The sequence below is a fragment of the Orcinus orca genome, chromosome 3, assembly GCF_937001465.1.
Source record: "Orcinus orca chromosome 3, mOrcOrc1.1, whole genome shotgun sequence".
Taxonomy (NCBI): domain Eukaryota; kingdom Metazoa; phylum Chordata; class Mammalia; order Artiodactyla; family Delphinidae; genus Orcinus; species Orcinus orca.
In genome coordinates this window covers 163,507,900-163,519,166 of record NC_064561.1, presented here as the reverse complement: position 1 = coordinate 163,519,166, position 11,267 = coordinate 163,507,900, and the positions used below count along the sequence as shown (strand labels likewise).

Below are 11,267 nucleotides of genomic sequence, written 5' to 3'. Positions count from 1 at the left end.
CTTCCAATGGAACTTTCATCTCTCCAGTAGGTCCCAGGCAGCCTGTTTAGTTGAGAGACATAAGGATTTCTTCAGTCAACTCCTATTTAAACTCTTTGGTTTGACAAATGGGATTCCTAAATGGGTCTCTATTTGACCCAAGGCCTTAATCTCTCTTCATGCAAAGCCCCTTGGCTGACTCACACCTCACACCAACTATAAAAATACATTCCCATTGCCCTTTCCTCTGTTTAAAGGGGAATATGTCTCACTGCCATGTAAATAAAGAGTAACTCTACATGAGGCCCTTCAATAAAACTGCCCCTTATCTTTATGGATTTTTCATCATGCTCCCATCCCATAGGGCTGGAGGTCAAATCAAGGGTGCATACTCTCCTAGGACCAGTTACCCATCGCCTGTCCCTATGGCATGGAACCCGTGTGAACCTAAACTTCAGTCAATTAAAAAACCTCCTCAGTATTGGGGTTAAAAGGAGTAGTTGATTAATCCAGGCTCTCCATCAAATTCCCTCCAAGAAATTGAAGTGAGTTCTCCAGAGCCATTTCCACAGACAGTGTAAACTACCAAAAAGGGAGATTTAAAAACTTTGTTTTATAAATAAAAATCACATTCAGAAATAATATTAAAATCAGCACAATATTCCATAATTGTAAACCACACATTGGTATATTACCTTCCTTATAATACATGCTGGAGAAAAATCAACATTAGACAACAAAAGCATATCAAGTGCAGCTGCACAGCAAGCTGTTAACTGTTGGTCTTGTTACTACTGGTCTGGGTGCTTTTACTGCTTTGGGATCCAGAGGTTTAAACAGTCAAAGTAAGCTATTATTTCAACCAAATATGGCAAACGCTAAGGCCCAAATGCCATCGAGTTTGGTTCATACAAGCCCTGCAGCCCAAAGACCTCGCTTACTTACTTATCAGTCACCAAACCAACAAGTGAGGCTTAGAGCCCATGGTAATTGGTTAAATTGGAGGGTCCACAGGCAGAAAAGATCAAAGCTCTACCAACACCTTGACTGTAGCCTTGTGGGACCCTAAGCAGAGGACCCGAGTGAGCCTTTGCATCCTGCGTCTTCTGACCCATAAACAGTGAGATATTACATTTGTGCTGTTTTTACATGCTAGGTTCATGGTAAAATGTTATGAAAACAAGAGGCAATAAGAATTATACATAGAAACATATATGTATATATTTGTATATTTTAATGGAAGACACAAAATAAAGAATCATATTGAGATGGATATATTTAAAAAATATTTATAGACACATACCTTGTTTAACAAACACTCCCATTTGTTAAGGTTCTCAGTACCTACAACAGGATTCACCGTGGCTAGATAAAACAGAAAAGTTGTAACATTTAAAACATTTTAAAATACATTAGGAATTCCAGGGAAACTAGAGAGCCAATATTATAACATATATAGCGAGATCAATGCACTGGGCCTTACTAACAACAGTACCAATTTTCTTGCCCAAAATTGTGTTGCTCACTAACACTATAGCTTCTTCGGGTCATACCAATTATTCTCAGAGTTACCAGCCAAAATCTCCAGTATGGTGGCTCAAAAGGATCACGCCATGAAACACCCTAAAATATGGCTTCTATATGTAAAAGGAATATTTGGTTGACAGTATCTGAGACCAAGCATCAAAGGAACTTATAAGAATCAGCTTGGGTATATACATTAGGAAAGCAATAGTCATCATATGGGAAACAGTACAAATACATGTAGGGCTTTAAGAACAACAACAACTAAAAAAAAAAACAAGAACATCAAACACTAATATTTCCATTTATTGTTAGAGTAGGAGTTGCTGTTAAATGTCAAAAATATATTTTCAGTGAAATACTTTTTATAAAATTGTGCTTAATCCTATTAACTAAGTCTTCTTTTCCCCATTCTCTATCATGGTACTCCACCATCCTTTTTTTTTGCGGTACGCGGGCCTCTCACTGTTGTGGCCTCTCCCGTTGCGGAGCACAGGCTCCGGACGCGCAGGCTCAGCCGCCGTGGCTCACGGGCCCAGCCGCTTCGCAGCACATGGGATCCTCCCGGACCAGGGCACGAAGCTGTGTCCCCTGCATCGGCAGGCGGACTCTCAACCACTGCGCCACCAAGGAAGCCCTCATTCCAGAATACTCCAAACTAAATAGAATCAGTAAGAATATACAATATACAATATGTGTAAAAATACTTTCCAACCAGTAAAATGTGAAAGATATATATTATAGAGTTTTCAAAAATGGTCTTAGGGCTTCCCTAGTGGCACCGTGGTTAAGAATCCACCTGCCAGTGCAGGGGACGCGGGTTCGAGTCCTAGTCCAGGAAGACCCACATGCCGCTGAGCAACTAAGCCTGTGTGCCACAACTACTGAGCCTGAGCTCTGGAGCCCACAAGCCACAACTACTGAAGCCCATCCACCTAGAGCCCGTGCTCCACAACAAGAGAATCCACTGCAATGAGAAGCCCACATAGCGCAATGAAGAGTAGCCCCTATTCACCGCAACTACAGAAAAGCCCACGTGTAGCAACAAAGACCCAACGCAGCCAAAGATAAAATAAATAAAAAATAAAATAAATAAATTTTAAAAAAAGGTCTTAAATTACAGATACAAGTTAGCTTTAGACAGATTATAGTACCCAGTAATTATATTAACTAACAGCATAATTTTATGGAATTCAAACTCTCAGGTTACATGGTTAGAGAGGTGAATACAAGTGGCTATATGTTTTAGATCTCATTACAGAAAAAAATCTCTTTCAAATCTGTAAGACATTTGTTTGAAATGATTTTTCTTCCTTCATTTTAAGATTCTTATCACAGCTCCTTTTTGTAACGAGAACTGAGTTATGATGTTTCCACATTTTGCATCATGGCATAATTTAGTGCATAGTTTTCAAAACCATAATTGCTAACCATGTACTTTGCCTGTAGATTCACTTGAGAAATCTCATCCTTATCATACATCCTGCATTGAAACAGGCAGTTTGCTTGTACCTACAAATAATGTATTAATAATAATAATAATGAAAACATGTAAAGGGAAAGTATTTTAAAGTAAAATTTCCCAGGGAAAAAATTAAGTTATTAAGTGTTTGTTAATTAAGAAGGACTAAGGTCCTTTATCTTTTACTCTCTGTGGGGATAGAGCAGTGATAATGTATCTTCTGTGGTTCAAGGATAAAACCATATTTTTAAAAAAAAGAGTCAAATGAATATTAACCTGAGTGATTCTGTGAACTTGCAGGATGGTTGTTTGACTTGCAGAGACCGGACAGAATCTGTAAAAATAAAACAAAGAAAACAATCTTCAAAAATCTTCAAGAGAAATGTGTGTAGTCTGGAAAAGAGGGTGATAACTATCTTTGCACCTGGTGAGAAGCACAAAAAAATTACACTGTAAATTAAGTCAGTAGGAGATGTGTGTAAACTTGTAGTGCAAAACCTGATGAAAATGACATGGGTAATCTAAGGAATGTGGGGATATCACAGATAGCCAAATCATCTCTGTTGGGGCAACAGATAAATGCAAAATCCCCAATTTTATACAATTATCCTGCACAACTTTCAAATGTGACACACAAAACTTCCCTTGGGCATAACCATCCTATGTTAAGCATGTGCCCATGTGTGGTACAATATCAGAGCTTCATGAGCTTACTTAATTTCCCTAGAGCAGAGGCAGTGACTTGTGTAGTTTCAAATGATTACCCAATGAAAATATTTTTACTCCAAAAGCTTATGCTAAGAAACACTAGGCTTAGAGCAACACTTTTTCTTTTTTTTTTTTTTTGCAGTACGTGGGCCTCTCACTGTTGTGGCCTCTCCCGTTGCAGAGCACAGGCTCCAGACGCACAGGCTCAGCGGCCATGGCTCACGGGCCTAGCCACTCTGCGGCATGTGGGATCTTCCTGGACCGGGGCACGAACCCATGTCCCCTGCATCGGCAGGCATACTCTCAACCACTGTGCCACCAGGGAAGCCCAACACTTCTTTTATAAGCTCTAAGTTTGTAAGTTTTATGGCTTTAGGAACTTGTTAATAACATCCAGTCCCAGGCCTTGTTTCACTAGTTTGAGCTTAAACTTAAGACAGGCAGAATTCTGAGAAGATCTCCCATGACCTTTGTATAATCCCCTCCCGCTATGCCCTTCCCTGCCATAGGGTAGGCAGAACCTATGAATAAGATGGAGTATCACTCCCATGATTAGGGTTCTTATCAGTTAACTTTTGTTAATCAGATAGGAGATTATTCTGGGTGGGCCTGACCTAGTCATGTAATGTCTTAAAAGAAAGTGATGTTTTGAGAGATTCTCCTGCTAAACTCAGAGGAAAGAAACAAATGGCCATATTAATGAACTACACTGAGAACTGCACACTTAGGGCCTTAGTTCTACAGCCACAAGAGATGACATCTGCCAACAACCTGCAAGAGCTTGGAAGAGCACTGAGTCTCAGATGGGATTGCAGCCCCAGCTAGTGCCTTGAATTTAGCCTTTTGAGAACCCGAACTGAGGACCCTGCTAACTTGTGCCTGGACTCCTGATCCAGGGAAACTATGAGCTAATAAATATAATCTTTTTCAGCTGCTAAATGTGTGGTAATTTGTCACACTGCAATAGAAAATGAATACAATATGGTCTTACAAAATGATAACTAGTGTTCTAAAAATAATTTGTAATTGCAACAACTCAACCTCTCTGTAGGGTCCAGATGACAATTTAAATTTCTGTAATGCCAAGCAAAGAAATATAACTAAGTAAATAGAGCAGAATATTGTAGGATGTGTGGCAAATTGAAGGGTCAGCTGTAATCCAGCAATTGACAACAATGTTGAACGTGGCCAAATATTGCATTTTTTAAACAAACCAAAAAATCTGGTTTGTTCATTTGTTTGTTTGCTTGATTTTATCTGGGAATCAGTTGGCAGCAACATACCCCTTCCCCCTCCAACAAATTAAAAAAAAAAAATCTGTGTTTGGACCAAAAAAAAGAAGTCAGTAGGATACCATTTTGTAACCTGTGGTATAAAGTTTAAGAATAAGTATATTTGCTTAAGCTCTCCTCTCTAAGGTCATCTTTATGAATGTTTGAGCATATGTAAACTCTTCTACTTTCTGTCTCATTGACTAATTTTATCCTCTACATTCATTTATCCATAAAATAAATACCTCCTGAGTACCTACTATACAACAGACAGACACTATACAAGACATAATGTGCAAAAAAACCCCAAATATTCCAGCTCACATGAGGTATTTTTAGCAGCAGTATACACAAAAAAATAATTAAAATATATACAATGTAAATGTTCATAAGACCTATAAGGGAAAAATATGAAGAAATTATGGAGAGAATGCAAGATTAGAGGTGGGTGGTGGGTGGAGGACTGTTTCATGTGCATGTACTTTATTCCAGGTGGTTTCCTATGTGCTAGACCAACAAGGGTAAAGAGAACATAATGTTTACTCTCAAAGAACTTATTATTCAGTGAAGTTGACATACAGGTTATTGAACTATATTCTAATCATCTGTGATGTGTGACAGCATATAGTAAAGTACGGCGTATTAATCAAATATATAAGAATGCCAGAAGTAGACTCTCAAAGTTCCTAGAAAGTATGTAAACTATATTTTAGTTAGCACTTTCAAATATTTGCTAGGCATTTTAATTAAATAACCTCTAAGTACCCTTCTGAGACTTTATGCTTTAAATTGAAGATCCCACATGGTCCTGTAGGAAAATCTTTCCAAATTCTGGATGAGAATTCAACCTATAAAATTTGAAATCCCTATAACATCCCATGAATCCTCTGGAAAGTAATTTTCCCCATAGATATTCATATAAAGTTATGCCTATAAAGAATTTTGATATCTGTAAAACATAGAGACAGTTTGGTCCTGAATTTTGGAACTTTTCCAGAAGCACAAGAAACCCAAAAAATCTCCATTCACAAAGTAGCTATGTGACAATGGTAATCTGAGATACTTCAAAAAATTTTACCAAAATTGGAGCCCCACATATCCTCAGGAGTCCTTGAGCTATGGTGGGGAAAAACTGGGAGATAGGAAGGATCTAGTCTAGGTAGAACAGTCACTCCAGGAAGGAGGGGATCCCACCAGAAGGGAAACTGCCAAATCCAGGATGCAGAACAAACAGGGCTTAAGCGCTAGTGAAAGCCAATAGAGAAGGCAAGAAGTTTTCTCTGAGTGACCTAAATATCTCAATGTCAGAAAGCTCTAGTGAACTAATATTTATGCAAACAAATTCAGTTCATGGCTTTGGAAATTAAGGGCTGTGTCTCTTGATGATGGTGGCCCATAACGTAGTCTGAGAAGAAAACAGGAAAGCACTGGAGCTGCACAAGTTCTCCTGCCCCAGGTTGGTTCTTCGTGTCAGAGGAGCTGTGGCTGCACAAAGATCCATGCTATAAAGTAACAACAGTCTCTACTGTCGCAATAGAGGAGGGAGCCTTTGAGTGGCAAAGCTTGAAAGCTTTCTTCCCTACCTTCACTCCTTCCTGAGGAACCTCTTGAAACAATTCAGGAAAAGTCAACTCATTCAAATATGAGTAACAAAAAATGGAGTATACCTTCTGTAAAGACAGAGTTACATGGACAAGGACTTGCTGAGAAAAAAATACAAAGTGTAAATTGATTTTTGCCCCCTACACACTGCTTTCAAAATATGGAGACTTTTCTTTCAAAGGTGCTCCTTGTTAGAAACCAGGGAGGACATTTTTAACTACCATGTTTAGCAGTAAATGAGTTTCCAAGTCTGGTGAGTGGTAATCACAAAATTCTCTTTTTGAAAGAGATTCTATAGTGAATTGTGACCATATTAAAAGTTCTCATGTGTTTTTCTCCCAATTTAACAGTCTTGTTTATTTTCTTAAACACTTTATATCTCTTCTAAAAATATCTGAAAAGTTCTCTGACTCCAAAAGCAAGGGGAAAATTACTGGCCCGTTGAAAGAAGAAACAGAAGACTGAACTAAATTGCTTTTCTAAGGGGCAACACAAAGTAATTACATAGTAAGGGGTTAAGATCTGGAACAAATTTAGCGGGATATAGTAGTTAAACATTGCCCTCTAAAACCTACAATACTGGGGGATTAAGATAAAAGTAAGCCACTCATTATCTATAATTGGTCACTTTTTAGAAAATAAATGAACGCTTTTTATGCTATTACTTGGGTACAACTGTTAAATTTTGTTTCCCTCTTTAAAAATCAGTGCCAAAGATTCTCGGTAGAAACAGGTTAACTATTTTTGCTCTTTATATAATTTTCTGTGATAAAACTTTGAATGTAGTTTCAACTTACTATACCACTTTTACCTGGACTTGACTATGCACATAATACGATATTAATAATATATTTGGTTTGACTTCACCAGTTAACTTAGTCAAATTGTCAGTTGATCACTGTCACTGAATTGACTAATTCATCAGTCAGTGTTTCACAGTTGAAGCATTCTGCTGTAAAGAGATCAAAAATGTCTCACAATATCTCAGTTCCTAGTAGCAAAATAGTTAATTTATATCCCATTTCCCTATGAGGGGTTTGTCTACCTTATTAATCTCTCGTCTCAAGGATAGTACCCTCATGATGGTAGGGGTAAAGACCTTGGTCCAAATGGTTTCTTCTATGTCTTCACTGGAATTTGCTGCACAGTGGATGGTCACAACTGCATCCCTGTGATCCTGCAGTGAGGAGTCTCATTGTCCATTTTTACCAGGCCCTCTTGGATGTCATGCTAACAATCACTTCAGAAGTTCAGGTGCTTACTTTTTTCCTTCAAACGTTAGGTCTTTCTTGTGGCTTCCTTGAATGACCTCACATTATTGAGCAGCCACTAATTCTCTCAGCACAGGTGTGTCCATCATGCGGCATACTGGTTTCTTGCGCACCAAATCAAGGCTATGGGAGATCAAGGTACCATTTGGTACTTACCAATCTAGTCTCCATCTTAAACTTTGGCTTTTCTATTGCTCCAACACTCTGCTGGATGAAGTGGGGACACAAAGTCCCAGCTTATATGTTCCAATATGTTTTCCTCACTATCTGGGTGCCTTTTAGTGCTATAATCATCAAAAAACAAATAAGTTTTACTTTCAAAGTCTCTCCACCCTGTCATGGCACTGCCTTTTTTGTTTCACCTAGTGGAAATATCCTCTGCATTATAGTCTCCCTTTTACCTACCCAATGTCTTCTTAGTGCCACACAGAAATCCACTAATCCAAGCTTAATGGCAGAGGAACTGCAAGGAAAAATATACTTCAACTGATTATAGTTACAGTAAGTCCCTTACATATGAAACGTCAAGTTGCAAATTTTCAAAGAGACAAACATGCGTTCACATGTCCAATCACGTAAGTTAGTTCACATGTCTGGCGTACATTGTCATGAGCGTGCATCCTCTACAAGTGGTTGTTCTTTTGTGTACTTTACTATATAGTACTGTATATAGAGGACAGTAGTACAGTATCTTTATTTTAAGCCCAGGATGTCCGGAAGCAAGCGTAAAAGCAGCAGTGATGCGGCTGGTACTGCTAAGAAGCTCCAAGAGGTAATGATGGAAACAAAAGTGAAAATAATTGAGACAGTGGAGCGAAGCAAAAAGCTGGCAGAAGTCGCTTGTTCTTATAACATTGAACTCCTTGCTCTGTGACAGGAGAAGATTACTAATGAAGACCTGATAGGATTGGAGGCCCAGAGAAAGGATGAACAGAGACAAGAGGAAGAAGAAGTAATTGAAGAACCAAAGAGATTCACGATGCAGGAAATGGCAAGGGGACTTTCTTTATTTGAGGAGGCACTGTTAGTTTTTGAGGCACAGGACCCCAAAGTAGGATGGTACACAAAGGTTGTAGCAGCCATTCAGAATGCAATCCAGGGCTACTGTGCCATCTATGATGAAAAAGAAAGACCTATTACCCAGACATCACTGTATCGTTTCTTTAAGAGGGTAGATAGAATTGAATCCAGCAAGGAACTGGAACCTGTGCCATCAACGTCAGGTGTGAGTGACATTGCAACTTGCCCTCTGTCTCCTATTGCTGACGATCCTTCAGCTCTACCATCTCCCACCTCCTCTCCCTCCTCCAGTCAGTAACTCTTCTTACGTGTTCACTCGATGCCAGCCCCTGGATGCCAGCTGTTGTACTGTACTACTGTACTTTTCAAGGTACTGGACTGTAAGATTTAAAATGTTTTCCTTATATTTTGTGTTTGTTTGTTTTTTATGTATTATTTGTGTGAAAAGTATTATAAACCTATTACAGTACAGTACTATACAGCTGATTGTGTTAGTTGGGTACCTAGGCTAACTTTGATGGAATTACGAACAAAGTGGACTTTCGAAAGCGCTCTTGCAACAGAATTCGTTCGTATGGAGGGGACTTACTGTATTTTTTTTAAACACCTCAAAGTTCACTATTTCATCAAGATTCCCCAAATAAATGTCAAATTTTCCCCTGAAATTACCTTACCTCAAGATTATTAGGTTCTAATAATCCATTCTTCTTTTCTTACTGCAGTAGGTTACAGTGCCCAACTCCTGTGTTTAATGGTAGCGTTCAAAATGGAACTGGAAACACACAAAAGAAAATTATTAATGTCATTATAATACATTATGTGCTCAGGGAGTAACAGTTATTAGCCATGTATTTCTTTTGAGTCATTCATCTTAATCAACCCATTTTAAATAATTATCAGATAATATCTGGGCAGGCTCAATAACTCAGGATTTAGAAACGCAATACAGAATTTGTTAATAATGATAATTATGGTTAGGGAACAAATGATATACAATTTACTAGTGACTACCAAAGACCCAAATTAATAAATGTCAAATTATAATGTTATATATGTGTGGTTTTGCTAATAGCATACAATCCTTAAACACTAGGGAACTGCTGAAACTTTTCAGTAAGGGTAGATATAAACATTGTCTTAGTTTAGTCAGGACCTTCTCCCTTTGTTTTTCTGAGTTGCAGTATTCATTGATCTTTTGAACCCCTTGTGTTCAAATCCCATATTGATTCATATCTATCATTTCTTTGCATTAGCACTTTGAATACCCATTATATAGTGTACTAATCTGTCCTCATTTAGACAGATATCATACTCTAAATGTAATATGTTCAGTTGATAAACTTCTGGAGCCAAAAGTGTTCTTTTCATTCTAGTCAATATGCAAGTTTCTTTTTTTTTTTTTTTCGTTCAGTGCAGAATACAACTGGATATGGTTACTTCAAATCAATCTGAAAATGAAAACTACAAACCACAGCTGCTGGTTACTGGGACGTTATGTGTCCAACTTGCCCACATACAATTACTTAAATGAACCCACAGTGACAAATTGTAGTGGCCTGAAAATCTGTCTTTTTATGTCTCTCTGAACTTCACTTGCTCAGAAAAAGCACTTTTTTTTTTTTTTTTCTGAACATACTGAGGCTAAGTGGATCTCGTTGAGGATATCTATGATCTGTTCTTTAAAAGGAATACCACTGAGACAATCTTTTGGTCCTAACATGCTTGCAGTAAAACAATATTTAATGTTTCCCCTGGCTCCAGAAGCTGAATTAGATTGTTCAGATTGTTTGCCCTCATTCTGAAATTAAATGCCTACCATAATTTGGCAAATATCTGACACTTGACATACTATCATTTTTATATTTGTTGGTCCAAAGAAGTGTATTTGAGTTTACATGACAATGACGCTAAGTAAATAACTGAAACTTTCAATTAGTCAAATATCTGTGGCATACTAGATGAAAAATATTTTAAGTTTTTATATTTGCTTTTCTCATTCAACTCTTTTGATGCCATACAAAATGCACTGAATTCAAATATTTCCTGTGAATCTACATTTAAACTCATAAATAACACAGTGGATAGTTATCGTTTTCAGAAAAAATTAACGACTTTACATTTTGAAACCATCTTTTTTCACCTTTGACATTCTAGAAACTTTTCTCTATTTTAATGATTTAAATGTTTTCCAAATGAAATAAAATATGGTAAATATAAAAGCAGAGATAACAGTAATAATTGTAATGTCTATATATGTAATAAAATCCATCTCTAAAATTAAATTTCAATTTTGTTACATCTAAAATTGCAGTCATGAAAGTTTCTGGAATATCTATTAAATGAATACTGTCTATGAAAATTCTGTGCTAAACCATTGTTCTACAAATAAAAATAGTCCAAAATCACCATTTTGTTAGTCACTAATTAATA

The 11,267-nt window shown here is 37.5% G+C and overlaps 1 long non-coding RNA gene across 1 annotated transcript; it reads right to left on the bottom strand.

Annotated features, from left to right (window-relative positions):
- Positions 1-2,937: 2,937 nt before the first annotated feature.
- Positions 2,938-9,546, bottom strand: LOC125963996 (uncharacterized). The gene is made up of 3 exons (XR_007476447.1): positions 9,512-9,546; positions 7,974-8,101; positions 2,938-3,299 (listed from the first exon to the last, which is right to left on the bottom strand). It is a non-coding gene; the product is annotated as an uncharacterized LOC125963996 (long non-coding RNA).
- Between the last annotated feature and the right edge of the window lie 1,721 nt (positions 9,547-11,267).